This window comes from Watersipora subatra, chromosome 1, assembly GCF_963576615.1.
Source record: "Watersipora subatra chromosome 1, tzWatSuba1.1, whole genome shotgun sequence".
NCBI lineage: Eukaryota > Metazoa > Bryozoa > Gymnolaemata > Cheilostomatida > Watersiporidae > Watersipora > Watersipora subatra.
Genome location: NC_088708.1, coordinates 30,664,914 through 30,677,862, shown reverse-complemented (window position 1 = coordinate 30,677,862; position 12,949 = coordinate 30,664,914). Strand labels below are relative to the sequence as shown.

General features: G+C 33.1%; 1 pseudogene; it reads right to left on the bottom strand.

The window, feature by feature from the left end:
* Window positions 1-711: 711 nt before the first annotated feature.
* LOC137399489 (vesicle-associated membrane protein 7-like) lies at window positions 712-12,272 on the bottom strand (annotated as a pseudogene).
* Window positions 12,273-12,949: the final 677 nt, after the last annotated feature.

Sequence of the window (12,949 nt, the reverse complement as noted above, 5' to 3'; positions counted from 1 at the left end):
GTGAGATATACTTTGTTATAAATTAGTTATTGTGTCACAAGTGTACGACTACTGGCTTAACATACAGATGTAGACATGCCTAGTGAGTTTAGCAAGGCCTAAATAAAGAGATTTGCCCCCTCTACCTGTAGGAAAACCTTTTTGATTGGTCATCTTCTCGCTGAATGACTCTCTTAGCTCAGGATATACATGTACAATCAACGATTACATTTCGTTATCTAGTGGCTGTATTTCATGTCTGTAAAATTTTATATATAGCAGAAAACATATTAAAGTAAAAGAAAGCCATGTGTGAGCACCCTTCAACCTAAAAGTTTTGTTGTTTTTATGCAATTAAAGAGAAATAATCTCTCATATAACGTGTAGAACTGAAACAGTATATCTAACACAGTGGAGTCACAAGCTATTCCACGCTCTACATAGCAGGCTATTTTAGAATGTGGCTGTCATAGACGTACCTAGAGAACTATTTTACTTTAATTTTGTTATTTATTACTAAGTAATTAAATAAAATTAAAAAGATTTTTATTTGTTCTTTTATGAACAGAATGGTAACCTTACATTTGAAAAACCAACACAGTCAGAATTTGGGTAGTTCCTTTTTGATGACTTATTATAGCCTAAGCACTAATATGTTAGAGTTGGAAGCGGTGTAATACCAACCTTAATCCTAATCCAGCCGATCCGAGGATGCGGCTAAATAGATCTTTAGAAGCACCTTGCTATGACACGATTGTTGTGCGGCTGCAGTATATATCAAGAGGCTGCACAAAATTTAAAATGCCTTCTTGAAAATCACATTTTAAACTTACAAGAATTGCATGAACAGGCAGTCTTAGCTAAAAGAAATTATTGCTTTGCAAATTCACTGCGCTGTAAAATCTACACCAAGTATAAAAACAAAATATATTTCTTTTGGTTATTAGGACTTCTAGAAAATTATATATTTGAGCGCAGCCATTGGATACACAAACTAAAATTCTCGCATCTATAGGTAAACATGGGCTGACAAGCAAATGGTGAAGCATACAAAACCTGTTGCATGTAAACATCAGAAAACTTCCGCATGTAAACATCAGAAACCTGCAACATGTTTAACGCAACACAACATGGTTCTCTTCAACATATATATATATTTGTGTATTACACTGTTATTCAAACGATACCACACTATGTATTAATGTGATTACATAAAATGATACGATACATAAAGACAAGAGGCAAAGGCTCATTTCTATTAAGGAATGTTCCGGAATGATACATATTTTATATTGCTAAGTTGGCATGAGCTCAATTAGGGGTGATATATGTGACATTTGGATATGCAGATTATGTTCCTAAAGAAGGGGAGAATAAAACTCAGTATTTTAAGGAAGCAGTTTGAAATAGTTAGGAAGGTTACGTAGGAGAATGAATCACGCCTAGAATTTTTTTTTCCCAGAAGCTATTCAAGTCGGTGCTCATGAATAATGTGTTTTAAGTTCATATCTTTCAACGCTCTTCAAATCTACAAATAGTCTGAGTGAATAGAAACCATTCCAAAATTTTATATGATTTTTAAAACCTAGCAGGGCATTTAGTTGGATATTACAAAACTGGAAACTCGCACAAGTACTTTTGTGTGTAAAATGCTAAATAAAGTAACAATTTTTATTACTTAGTTTGTAGAAGTGAATATAACCCACCTTAAAAATTCAATCCCGTGCACAAGGCGAAGCAACTCTAAGTTTTGGTACAAAAATATTTGTGCGTATAATTTTGGCAACAACGTACAATGCATAACAATATTACCAATACTCCAAAAAGATTTAAGCTAGCTGACGTCAGCCCCACTATTGACCTCTAGATGAACTCTACATAGAAGAGGGATGCATGAACAGAGTGAGAGGCAAGACTGAGCCAGATTTCAATTGGTATGACTTGACCATCAGCTAGGGTTTTAATGTCGTTGTAGTGGTTGATGCTCCACCATTATCGTCTCCGCCCGCACCTCCACTCTTGGGTGAGAAGACACCGAGGGAGCCACAAATGATTAAGGCTATTACGACAAGTAACAATAATGACAACAGCGATAATGGTTTTCATTTTCATATTCTGCCACCAATATTTCCTCGCCACGGCCCTTGTTGTCCGCCGAAATGTGTTGGCCTAAAAGGAGAACATGTGATTGATGTTGATTTATAGAAAACAGATATATTTGTTTATCTATTTTCCTCACACAATAGTCCGTTTTAATGATGAGTTTTTAATGAAAGTGAATACAGAGTAGACAACTCCTAAAATCACACCTACATTCAGATAAGTACATACGGTACATGTAAACCTTATACATATATGAATCATGAAGTGTAGCGAATGAAAGATATGTTCCTCTTAGCGTACAAACTATTCTAGCATAAAAAAAGATATACATAGAATAATCAGCCCCGAGTGAGTTGGTGGACTAGCTTATAGCCTTGACACGTATTATTAAACAATCAGTTTTACATTTTTGATAGCTTTATTAAATTAGATTGTAAATACAAGTATTTTCGACAGTTAATTTCAATGATCCTCTCCAGTTCTTTTACTCTGAGCGTTTAAAATTTTTTTGAAGTTTTCAGTATAATTTAAATCCAGTATAATTTAAACCGTTACAAAGACACTCACTCTATAATAGTAACGGTGAACTTAATGACATTTGTTTGTGAAAAAAAGCTTCCAATCTAGCTTTTCAGCCACTAAGAAAAGTAAGAAAAAGGATAACTTACGCTAGCTTCAAGGTCAGTTGTTTTATCTATGAGGTCATCAAGCTTTTCTCCTCTCTCCATAACTTTCTCAATGTTTTCAGTCATAACTCCTTTTACATCATCAACTTGTGCACGCAACCGGGCTATGTTGTCCGTGTCAGGTTTGGAGAACTGACTCTGCAACACTTTTCACAGTTGCAGGTCTGTTTAAGAACTCATGCATTATACATAACTAGTTGTGTGGGTGATAGCCTTAGCCCAGCGGTTAAAGCAACAATACCAAATAAGACCTTATAAAAGGTAAAATACGATGTAAGGAAAAGTACACAAATTTAAAATGCTTACAAGAACTCCCAATTCTAAAAAGGAAACTAATTCAGATAATCCTTTTAATTTTTTGCGCCATTTTGAAAGCGCTCTTTAGTCTCTGCACTAGTTTATTGCCCTGATTATAAATCCGAACGTTTTAAGTAGAAGTAGAAAGTAAACCACGCTTTCATGTTCAAACTCTGAAAATAGGCACACAAGAATCCATCATTTTTTTACGTCATCAAGCCGTTTGCACATGCGCTCGGTCGCGAGAAAGCCACCATATTTGTAGAAAACAATTGTTATTCTTTTATTTAATAGTATTTTGTGGTGTTGTTTTGATACTATAATAAAAAAATTGCAAACAAAAGCATCGTTTTCAAACATTTATTGCAAAAACTTCGTGTTTTTAACGATAAAAGTTGTCCATAAAGATAGCCGACAACGACAGAATGATGTCATGAAAAAACGAAGGATATATAGATGGTTGTTACAGTCGCACCCTGCTTGTCTAAGAACAGCCATCCTTTAGCCATACTGACACAGTGAGCAATTTTATTTTTCCAAAACCTGATAGTCACTGAATGACTTTATATATACATATTTTTCAAAGTTTGCCATCTGTTTGTCCTTCGGTATGTCCAGCTGTAGCTATTGAAACCTTGAAATTAAAATTTCGCAGTCTGCAGGATTTGAACTCACGAAGATCACGACCACGGGTTAGTGATCCAATTGCCTAACACCAGTCTACGACGGCTCCTATGATTCACTGCTCATACTATATACTATATACACTTTTTTCTCGATAGCACGCGTTAAACGACATATTAATTAAAACTATGAATTTTACTAACTCTATGAACACAATGCTTTGTGAACTTCTATTTCCGGTTTTTTGTAAGGTTCAATTGTTAAATCGTGGTCAAGGTTAATACTTTTTACGCGGACAATTATATTATCTCGAGTAGGAATGGCCTCTACATTCTCTCTCCCTTTGTTTAGACCAAGACAGTCCGATATCCCATTTTTACATTTGTACTAGTGTTGAGAGGAACCAGTATTGTCGTATTCAAAGTTTTGATGGATAGCTTCTGCTGGAACAGTAACCTTTTTTACACACACTTGTATGCAAGAATTGTTATTATTAATTCTACATATTCAGAATTTTTATTTAGTTTTTTCAATTCGTATTAATTGCACCATTACCATTAAATCATCTTTTAGTGTAATCGTAGTAAAACAGACTTAATTTAGTTATTACTAGCTAATTATTTCACATTTACATTTAAACACTTTTATAGTTGTTCTACTTTGTTTCTTAATTTATTTGACCGGCACAAAACTTTTTTTTTTGATATGAAGTTTGAAAGTTACAGTTGTTTGACAAAGTTTAGAAACCTATACAGTTGTTTTACTTTTTTTAAGTAACTGTTATTATATCTTAAATAAAAATAATTTTTTTGTGTTAAAAACTGTTATTACCTGGGCATTCATTAAGTGACTCTATATATAAAAATTTAAATATAGCATAGCAATTCAGAATCATTTTTATTGAAAAAATGTCTTACATATGGTGCCACAGGTAAAAATAAAAAGAAAACGTATTGCCATGTGGTGGCATGAATGCAAAAACAAAAAAACTATACAAGAAAGACTTGGAACTACTAATTTCTTTTAGCTACGTATACATGAGCTAAAAAAAATTTGACATAAAAACCTTAGCCGATCCCCTGCTAACCTGTAAAATCTTTCGATCATTTTATTGAATTACCTTCCCTATTATTATTACTATTATTACTGAATTACTTTATCGATCACTTTGAAGTTCTAACTTCTCAATTTCAAAAATTCAAAGTTCAACAATTTCATTAACTAAACATAGATTATGGACATGAAAATTCCTGTTAAAGCAGCTCAAAAAACTTCAAACTCATTTTCAGCAACGAAATGTTATGTTTGCTGCCCCTTATACATTCATCCTCACACACTCTATATTTCTAGGATAAAAGCACCATGGCCCTCCAACCCCGTAACTAGATCAAACCATACACCTCGAGGGACCATCACTGTTCTTTAAAAAATTAGACTTGACCTTATGTCTAAATGTGAACCGGTGTAAGAAATCAAACACAATTATATCAAATGTGCTGTTCTGTTGCAGCCAATGGCTAAGCAGTAAGTACCATGTGGATGACAGTTTAACCTAGGCTGACATGTCCGTGTTGACCAGAGCAAACTCACCATTTTCGTTGCTAACACATTAGAGAAGTCTTGTTGCAGCTCCATATAATTGGCAGAGCCAGAGCGGGCGATGAGGGAGCCTCCAGTGAACTTCTGAAGGATCTGAAGAAGAACCACAGGGTACTGAGTCTAATTATTTCTGCAGTATTTTATGACATAAACACACCACCGGATGGATTTTCAATTACAGGGACTGTCTTGTCTCGCTTGATGTTTTTAACAAATGTAAAATACCTCTATAACAGTAATTTTTATAATTGTTCAGCCTTTCAGTAACTGTATCATGCTAGTTGATTGAAAACGGGCTACGGCAAAAAGTACGCTGCGTTTACTGGCTTCCAGGGCGCTACAAGACTATCACCAGACATGGCAGCCAAATCTGCACAGACCGACAGCTTTATAGGATCAAGACAAGGATTTATCCAATATTATATTTAATTTATAATGTAGAAAAGGGAAAGCCTCTACAGGGTGATACCATCCACCAACAAAATCATCACTAACTACATAAAAGTACATGGTCTATGGATGTTATGAAACTGGCAGCTAGTCAGCTGCTAAACTGACTGCAAGACAACACAGTAAAAAATAGTAACTCAATAACACCCCATCAGTAAATATAAGTAGCTATTATCTGAACAGATTCTGAATATATTATAAATATATTACAAACATTTCACAAATATATTGCAAATACATGACAAATATATTACAAAGATTTGACAAATTTATAACAAATATATCACATATTACAAGTACATTACCAATATATTACAAATATATCACATATTACAAGTATATTACCAATATATTACAAATACATGACAAATGTATTACAAACATATTAAAAATATATTACCAACATATTACCAACATATTACAAACAGTTGCTCATAATTATTACAAGGGAAAGATATGAGGAAATGTGTCCCTATTTATTTGTGTGATTGCAAACTAAGCTGAAAACTCACTGTTTCAGTTTCCCGAAATTATGTGAATACTTATGTGAATACTTATGTGAATACTTATGTGAATAATTATGTGAATACTTATGTGAATACTTATGTGAATACTTATGTGAACACATATGTGAATACTTATGTGAATACATATGTGAATACATATGTGAATACTTATGTGAATACTGATGTGAATAGTTATGTGAATACTTACACACCCATAACTGTTCATCTTGGTGAAAAGGTACTAATAAAACTTCCTAGTATATACTCTATCGTTGTTGAAAAGCAAGAGCATCGCAGACAGCAACCTCGCTGCCTTCAAAGTTCATTAAAACCATAACGGAAAGTTGACACAATGTGGCGACATTTCTAGCTGTGTGATGCGCGTTTGCAATACTGCAGTTGGATTTTAAAAAGGGCAACATGTCAGAAAGGATCCTCCGACATCATCCAGGCAAAAAATGAAATAATTATGATGATGATATAACTTCAGATTTTAAAGTTATTATGAAGATGATGTGACTTCACATTTTAAAGTTATTATGAAGATGATGTGACTTCAGATTTTAAAGTTATTATGAAGATGATATAACTTCAGATTTTAAAGTTATTATGAAGATGATGTGACTTCACATTTTAAAGTTATTATGAAGATGATGTGACTTCACATTTTAGAGTTATTATGAAGATGATGTCACTTCACATTTTAAAGTTATTATGAAGATGATATGACTTCACATTTTAAACTTATTTTGAAGATGATATGACTTCACATTTTAAAGTTATTATGAAGATGATATGACTTCACATTTTAAAGTTATTATGAAGATGATGTGACTTCACGTTTTAAAGTTATTATGAAGATGATATGACTTCACATTTTAAACTTATTTTGAAGATGATATGACTTCACATTTTAAAGTTATTATGAAGATGATATGACTTCACATTTTAAACTTATTATGAAGATGATATGACTTCACATTTTAAAGTTATTATGAAGATGATGTGACTTCACGTTTTAAAGTTATTATGAAGATGATATGAATTCACATTTTAAAGTTATTATGAAGATGATGTGACTTCACATTTTAAAGTTATTATGAAGATGATGTGACTTCAGATTTTAAAGTTATTATGAAGATGATATAACTTCAGATTTTAAAGTTATTATGAAGATGATGTGACTTCACATTTTAAAGTTATTATGAAGATGATGTGACTTCAGATTTTAAAGTTATTATGAAGATGATATAACTTCAGATTTTAAAGTTATTATGAAGATGATGTGACTTCACATTTTAAACTTATTATGAAGATGATATGACTTCACATTTTAAAGTTATTATGAAGATGATGTGACTTCACGTTTTAAAGTTATTATGAAGATGATATGAATTCACATTTTAAAGTTATTATGAAGATGATGTGACTTCACATTTTAAAGGTTTCACAGACAAACGCATAAAGCAAGGACTACAACCATGGAGCATAACAATAGATATACCTCATTAAGAAAGTCAAATGCTCTGGACTTTCGATAATCAGTAGAAGTTGCGCAGAGATAGACGATTCCTCCTTGCACCAACACATGGAATAAGTAGCTGTAAGCAATACACACACATTATGCCATAAAGTAGTAGCACACAACACCTTGGTGTAAAAATAAATATGGAACAGTGAAGTTTAATATGGATAGCTGGACTGACGGCTATATTTTTACACTCGGTGATCAGAAGATATAATAACATATTAATATATAATTTATACAAATTAATAATTTGTATAAATTTAAAATTGCCGATTTAAAATTATACTGTATATATATATGCTATAGAAAGTATAATCATAAACAGAGATGAAATGGATGAGATGATAATGGCCAACGAGCGTTGTTAAGAAGATATATGACTAAGATAAAATCATGTAAGTTATCATGTCTGTTAGAAAAGCTAGTTTAAAGTAGAGAATAAAACATTCAACTTTAATGAAAAAGCCAGAAATTTCACATTTCTGCGCCTACCAATAACAAAAGTAGATATCCTCCGCCTCTGGTATCAGGTGGTATCAAGTGACAACCAATTAAACCTTATCTAATCTTGAAGAAAATATTTATCTTTTGTTTGCGAATAACTCGCCATGATAATAAGATAGAATCTACTGTACAAAGTAATTGTTGCCTTACAATGGTACTTTACCACTGACACTCAGCCAAGAAATATTTTTCTAGAAAAGTCTACCAAATTTAGAGAAAACTTGCTTTACTTACTGTTCAGAGCCATTGTAGGAAGTACGAGAATTGGTAGAAGTTTTTATATTCTGCAACATGTACTCCGCTGCAGCATCAAAGTTTCCACCGGTGTCCCTCTGGGAAGAGCAGAGGATTGTGGGCCCGCGAGATACAAAGCAATAGAGAACCCCAGCCATTTTTAGAATCTCTTATCGCTGAGAAGTTTATGCTCTTTTCATAACAAGTCAGCTAAAGGTGAAGAGGTTATAAGATAAAGTACATTCATACATGGACGTTGAGGAAATTGTGAAGCAAAGAGATAAGATTAATAGGCAAGGAATGGTGACTATGATAAGAATTGTTCATGAGTGTTCTCGCAAACTAGCGTCAAACATCGAACACCTACGAATGATAACGATTCGTGAAGCTTTATAATACCAATAAATAGATAAGAAACAAGAAAATATTAATAGAAATAAAAATTGCATACATGCGAAACACCCAAAAACCCATCTAACCAGCAACTGTTCAAACTAACCGAGCTCCACCAATATGCATCTCCACAGCCATAGCAGAAGGCTCTATGCAAGTTTAAGGGTAGACAACCATACCGACAGCAATGATGAAAAGAAACATTAGTTCTACATTTACAAAGAGAAACAACTACGAATTTGCTACTGCTAGTTGCTAACACTCACCATTTAAAACTATTTCTTGTTTTCAATCTTTCGATACAGTCAGATCTCGACATATGAAGTTAATTTGTCTCAAAACGTGCTTACTGTACCAAAATCGTCATATGTTGAGGCAAATGTTCTTAAAAGATTACCCTGTATTTCCTTCACTTTCTCACAGCTCAAAAGCCTATGATAACGATAAATACTTCACCTAGTACACAGCAATAAAATATACATTATATAAAACTGTGTAACAATAAAAACTAAAATAAGGTATTAATTATTAAATATAAGTTTCTACTGCTACTTTACCTTCAAAATGAAAAGAACTGTAGCTTAGGTTCAGAGGTAGAGATGGTGATAGAGATTCACAGCATAATTTACTCCAATGAGATAAAGTGTAAACTTATGCCGTTGATATTTTCCTTTTAATCTTTACCAGCCTCCAGTTCAACAATCATATATTGAGGTTTAACTGTGTATGTGTGCTTTATTTCATTAATTAGTAAAAATATGACATTAAGCAAAAATAAACATATGTACTTAAAATATTGATCAAATGAAAAAAATGAAAGTTTAATTTTTACATAAGCAAGGTGTGATGAAGACCACATGCGCAGTCGCACTGCAGCTAGTCGAGGCGCTAGGTCCACAGCGCCCACACTGTAGAATGATAACTGAAGCTACGTTGTTGTCCACGAGTTTAGACAGTGTTAAGAATGGTTAAACTAAAATACCAAATGGCGCATTGAAATGGCCACAAGTTGCCTTCCATACTTATCAAACTAACAACATGCAGAACAAACAAAGTTATTCTGTCAGCTGAAAGTTACTTTGATAAGGACGACTAACAACTAGAATACATTGTGAAGGTCTACATAGTGAGCCGAAGCTATTGCAGATGACAGGACAACAAGGCCAGCGACTACAAACTAGGTTAATTAGAGAGCTTGGCATTATCATGAAGTAAACAATTCAACTATGGGTGATGTCATAGATATAGTGCAGCAAAGGTAAATAAAAGCATGAGTAATCTCAGTGTTGCCATCCTACTCCCTCCTCTAAAAGCTAAGCGAGCTGCTCTGTAACTGAATACTTAAGTACCGTAATTATATACCGCATCTTCTCAATCTCACTCAACCTTACAGCATTACATTCACCACAGTTACACAGTAGAAACAACATTGAGAGGGGAAATTTACTGCTACGCAATGTAAATGTTATGCTAGTCTTTTGCTATGCAAAGCTAGGCAACATGTCCTTCCTTAAACTGGTTTGTCTGCAAAAAGGCATGACTGAGTGGCTCCACCGAAATTGAAACAAGTAAATGTGTTTGAATACTATTCCAAATAGTTTCAGTAACAAATGAACATGACTTTCATCTTTTTTCCTTTATCAAAACAAAAAATTTATCGTAATAAAAAATTTGTTTGAAAATACAAAAAAGAAAGTCGTTTTTAGAAGGTGTCAAATCAAATGACAAATCAACTTTAACGATAACTTCACTGACAAATCAATGCAGTGAAGTAATGGCTGCATCAATTAAAATGCACTATGCAACTAATCTTATGACTTTTAACTGGCCACAAATTCGTATAAAACAGACAGCTTATTCACTTGAAAACCTGCAGAAGCGTACAATATTTTTTTGAGACCTGTGCAATTCATATGAAAAATGAAACAAAAGCAATTTTGTGTTTATGAAAAAGCCCTCAATTTGAGAGTTTAAATGACATAGACAAATATGATCATTTGTACAACTAGAATTATGATAAACCTATTAGAAACAACAAGTACACCAGCAATATATATTGTTTAGAAGCCAAAATGGATTGTTACAATATTGAGCCTCTTCATACTTTGTTTAACGAGACTGTAATTACTACTATCATCATTGCCAAAATAATTCAAACTCACACCATCATTGACTTATTGATAAGAAACGTATACACTGTATATTAAAATAGCAGCTGAAAAAATCTTACCGCAGGTATTCACAATAAAAAGTAAGAAAAACTTCGACATTATTAATGATAAAACCTTTTCAACCAGTGTTTCGAAATTGAATAAAGAATAATCGTTGTGACTGGTCACTCTAATATCTAGATATATTGCATGTTAAAAACCTACAAGACCTTTCATTAATCTGAAAACTTGACAAACTGAGGAGGCATTAGTAAATCTCTCATGGCACTGATGATAAGTGATATGACATGGTTCATTTTTAGTAATGCGTAGTCACTCTTGTCTCTGCCTTCATTAACCTTATTTTATGACCATACACAACCTATTGTTGTTTTTAATGTGGATAGCTACCTGTAAACATCCATATGAATGTATGAATTTTAAATTATTTCTAACCATGTAGAGGTTACTGGTGTTCTGACTTTCGAAACCAATGGATTGCCTTTATTCAAACTTGGTTAAACATACATTTATTAGTCCATTGCCTAAAGATGTTTTCACCAATAAGTGACGAGTTAAATTCTGGGCCTTTAGACAAATAATCGCATAAAAACTAGTTGTGTCATCACTAAATGGCTAGGTAATAACAAAATCATCAAATGGCTAGAAAGCAGCTGCCTGTGCATGACACTAAATGCGTTTTCACAAAAAATTTGACAAATAGTAAATGCTTATAGCAGTATCAGCGAGTGTCTAACTTGCTTTGCGGATAGAGCACGCACTCTCACAAAGTGAACCTCCAGGTGTAATGCCCTAATGCGTTCAACCAAAGGAATAGCTGTCAAATGCTATTTTACCTATACTATAGTTTTGTTAAAACAGCAACCCAAGTGTTGCATTCTAAAACGCAAAGTATTAAAAATATCTTATTACATTGAATGAAACTAGTAAAACTACACGATTTTAAAAAACTTCAGTGTGGCGTATTGGATGCAGATACTTGACTCTTAAACTCCGCTTAAACATCACACGACAGAGGAAAATGGCTAAAATATTCACAACAAGAACGAATAGCTTTGACAGACAATATAACACCCTTGTTTATACACCAATAAATTAGCAATTGCTATTAAATTAATATTACTCGTCTTACAGGTAGGCGGAATTGATAGTTCAGTTATGAATCGCGCATTCCAAATGTTTAGCTGTGTGAAGGGCGTTTCGAAAGACTTCCTTTCAGAAACGGAAACGGTATTGCTTGTAACCAATGATATACAACCCCTACTGGGGTTTAAAATTTTATATCATTGTTGTAACTAAAGACTAGCTTTAGTTCTACGTACCGTTCTAGTACCGTATGTACCAGTACGAAATTGTACCGATTCCGTTTCCCTCGTTTTGCAAAAGCGGCTATTGTCCGCACTTTGTACCCTTTGCGAAAAGATTTGCTGTCAAGTCATTTGATGTACCGCAAACTTTCGTAGACATAGCACCCATACACAGCATTTACAATCGTATTATTTATATATACATAAATATATTTAAAAGCTTATAATAAGCAATGCTACATACAAGAAATAAAAACATTCTAGAATTGATGCCGTTTTAAAATATTTCTTATTTCTACAAATATTTTTCTCATCTTTTAAGCTTTACCGATTGCTGTTAAAATGCATATTTGTGTACGAGAAAGCCATAACAAAAAATCACAAGAAACCCGTAACAAAAATAAATGCTTGTTGGTTTTTATTGTTTATAACCCCAACGTTACGTCAACTCAGAGGTTCAAAAGAACAAAGCTTATTATATACACTCGCAAATTTATGCTTATTAGAACAAAAAAGATTTTAAAACGATTGTATATCTCAATTAACGACATTGTTAGCTATCCATTAG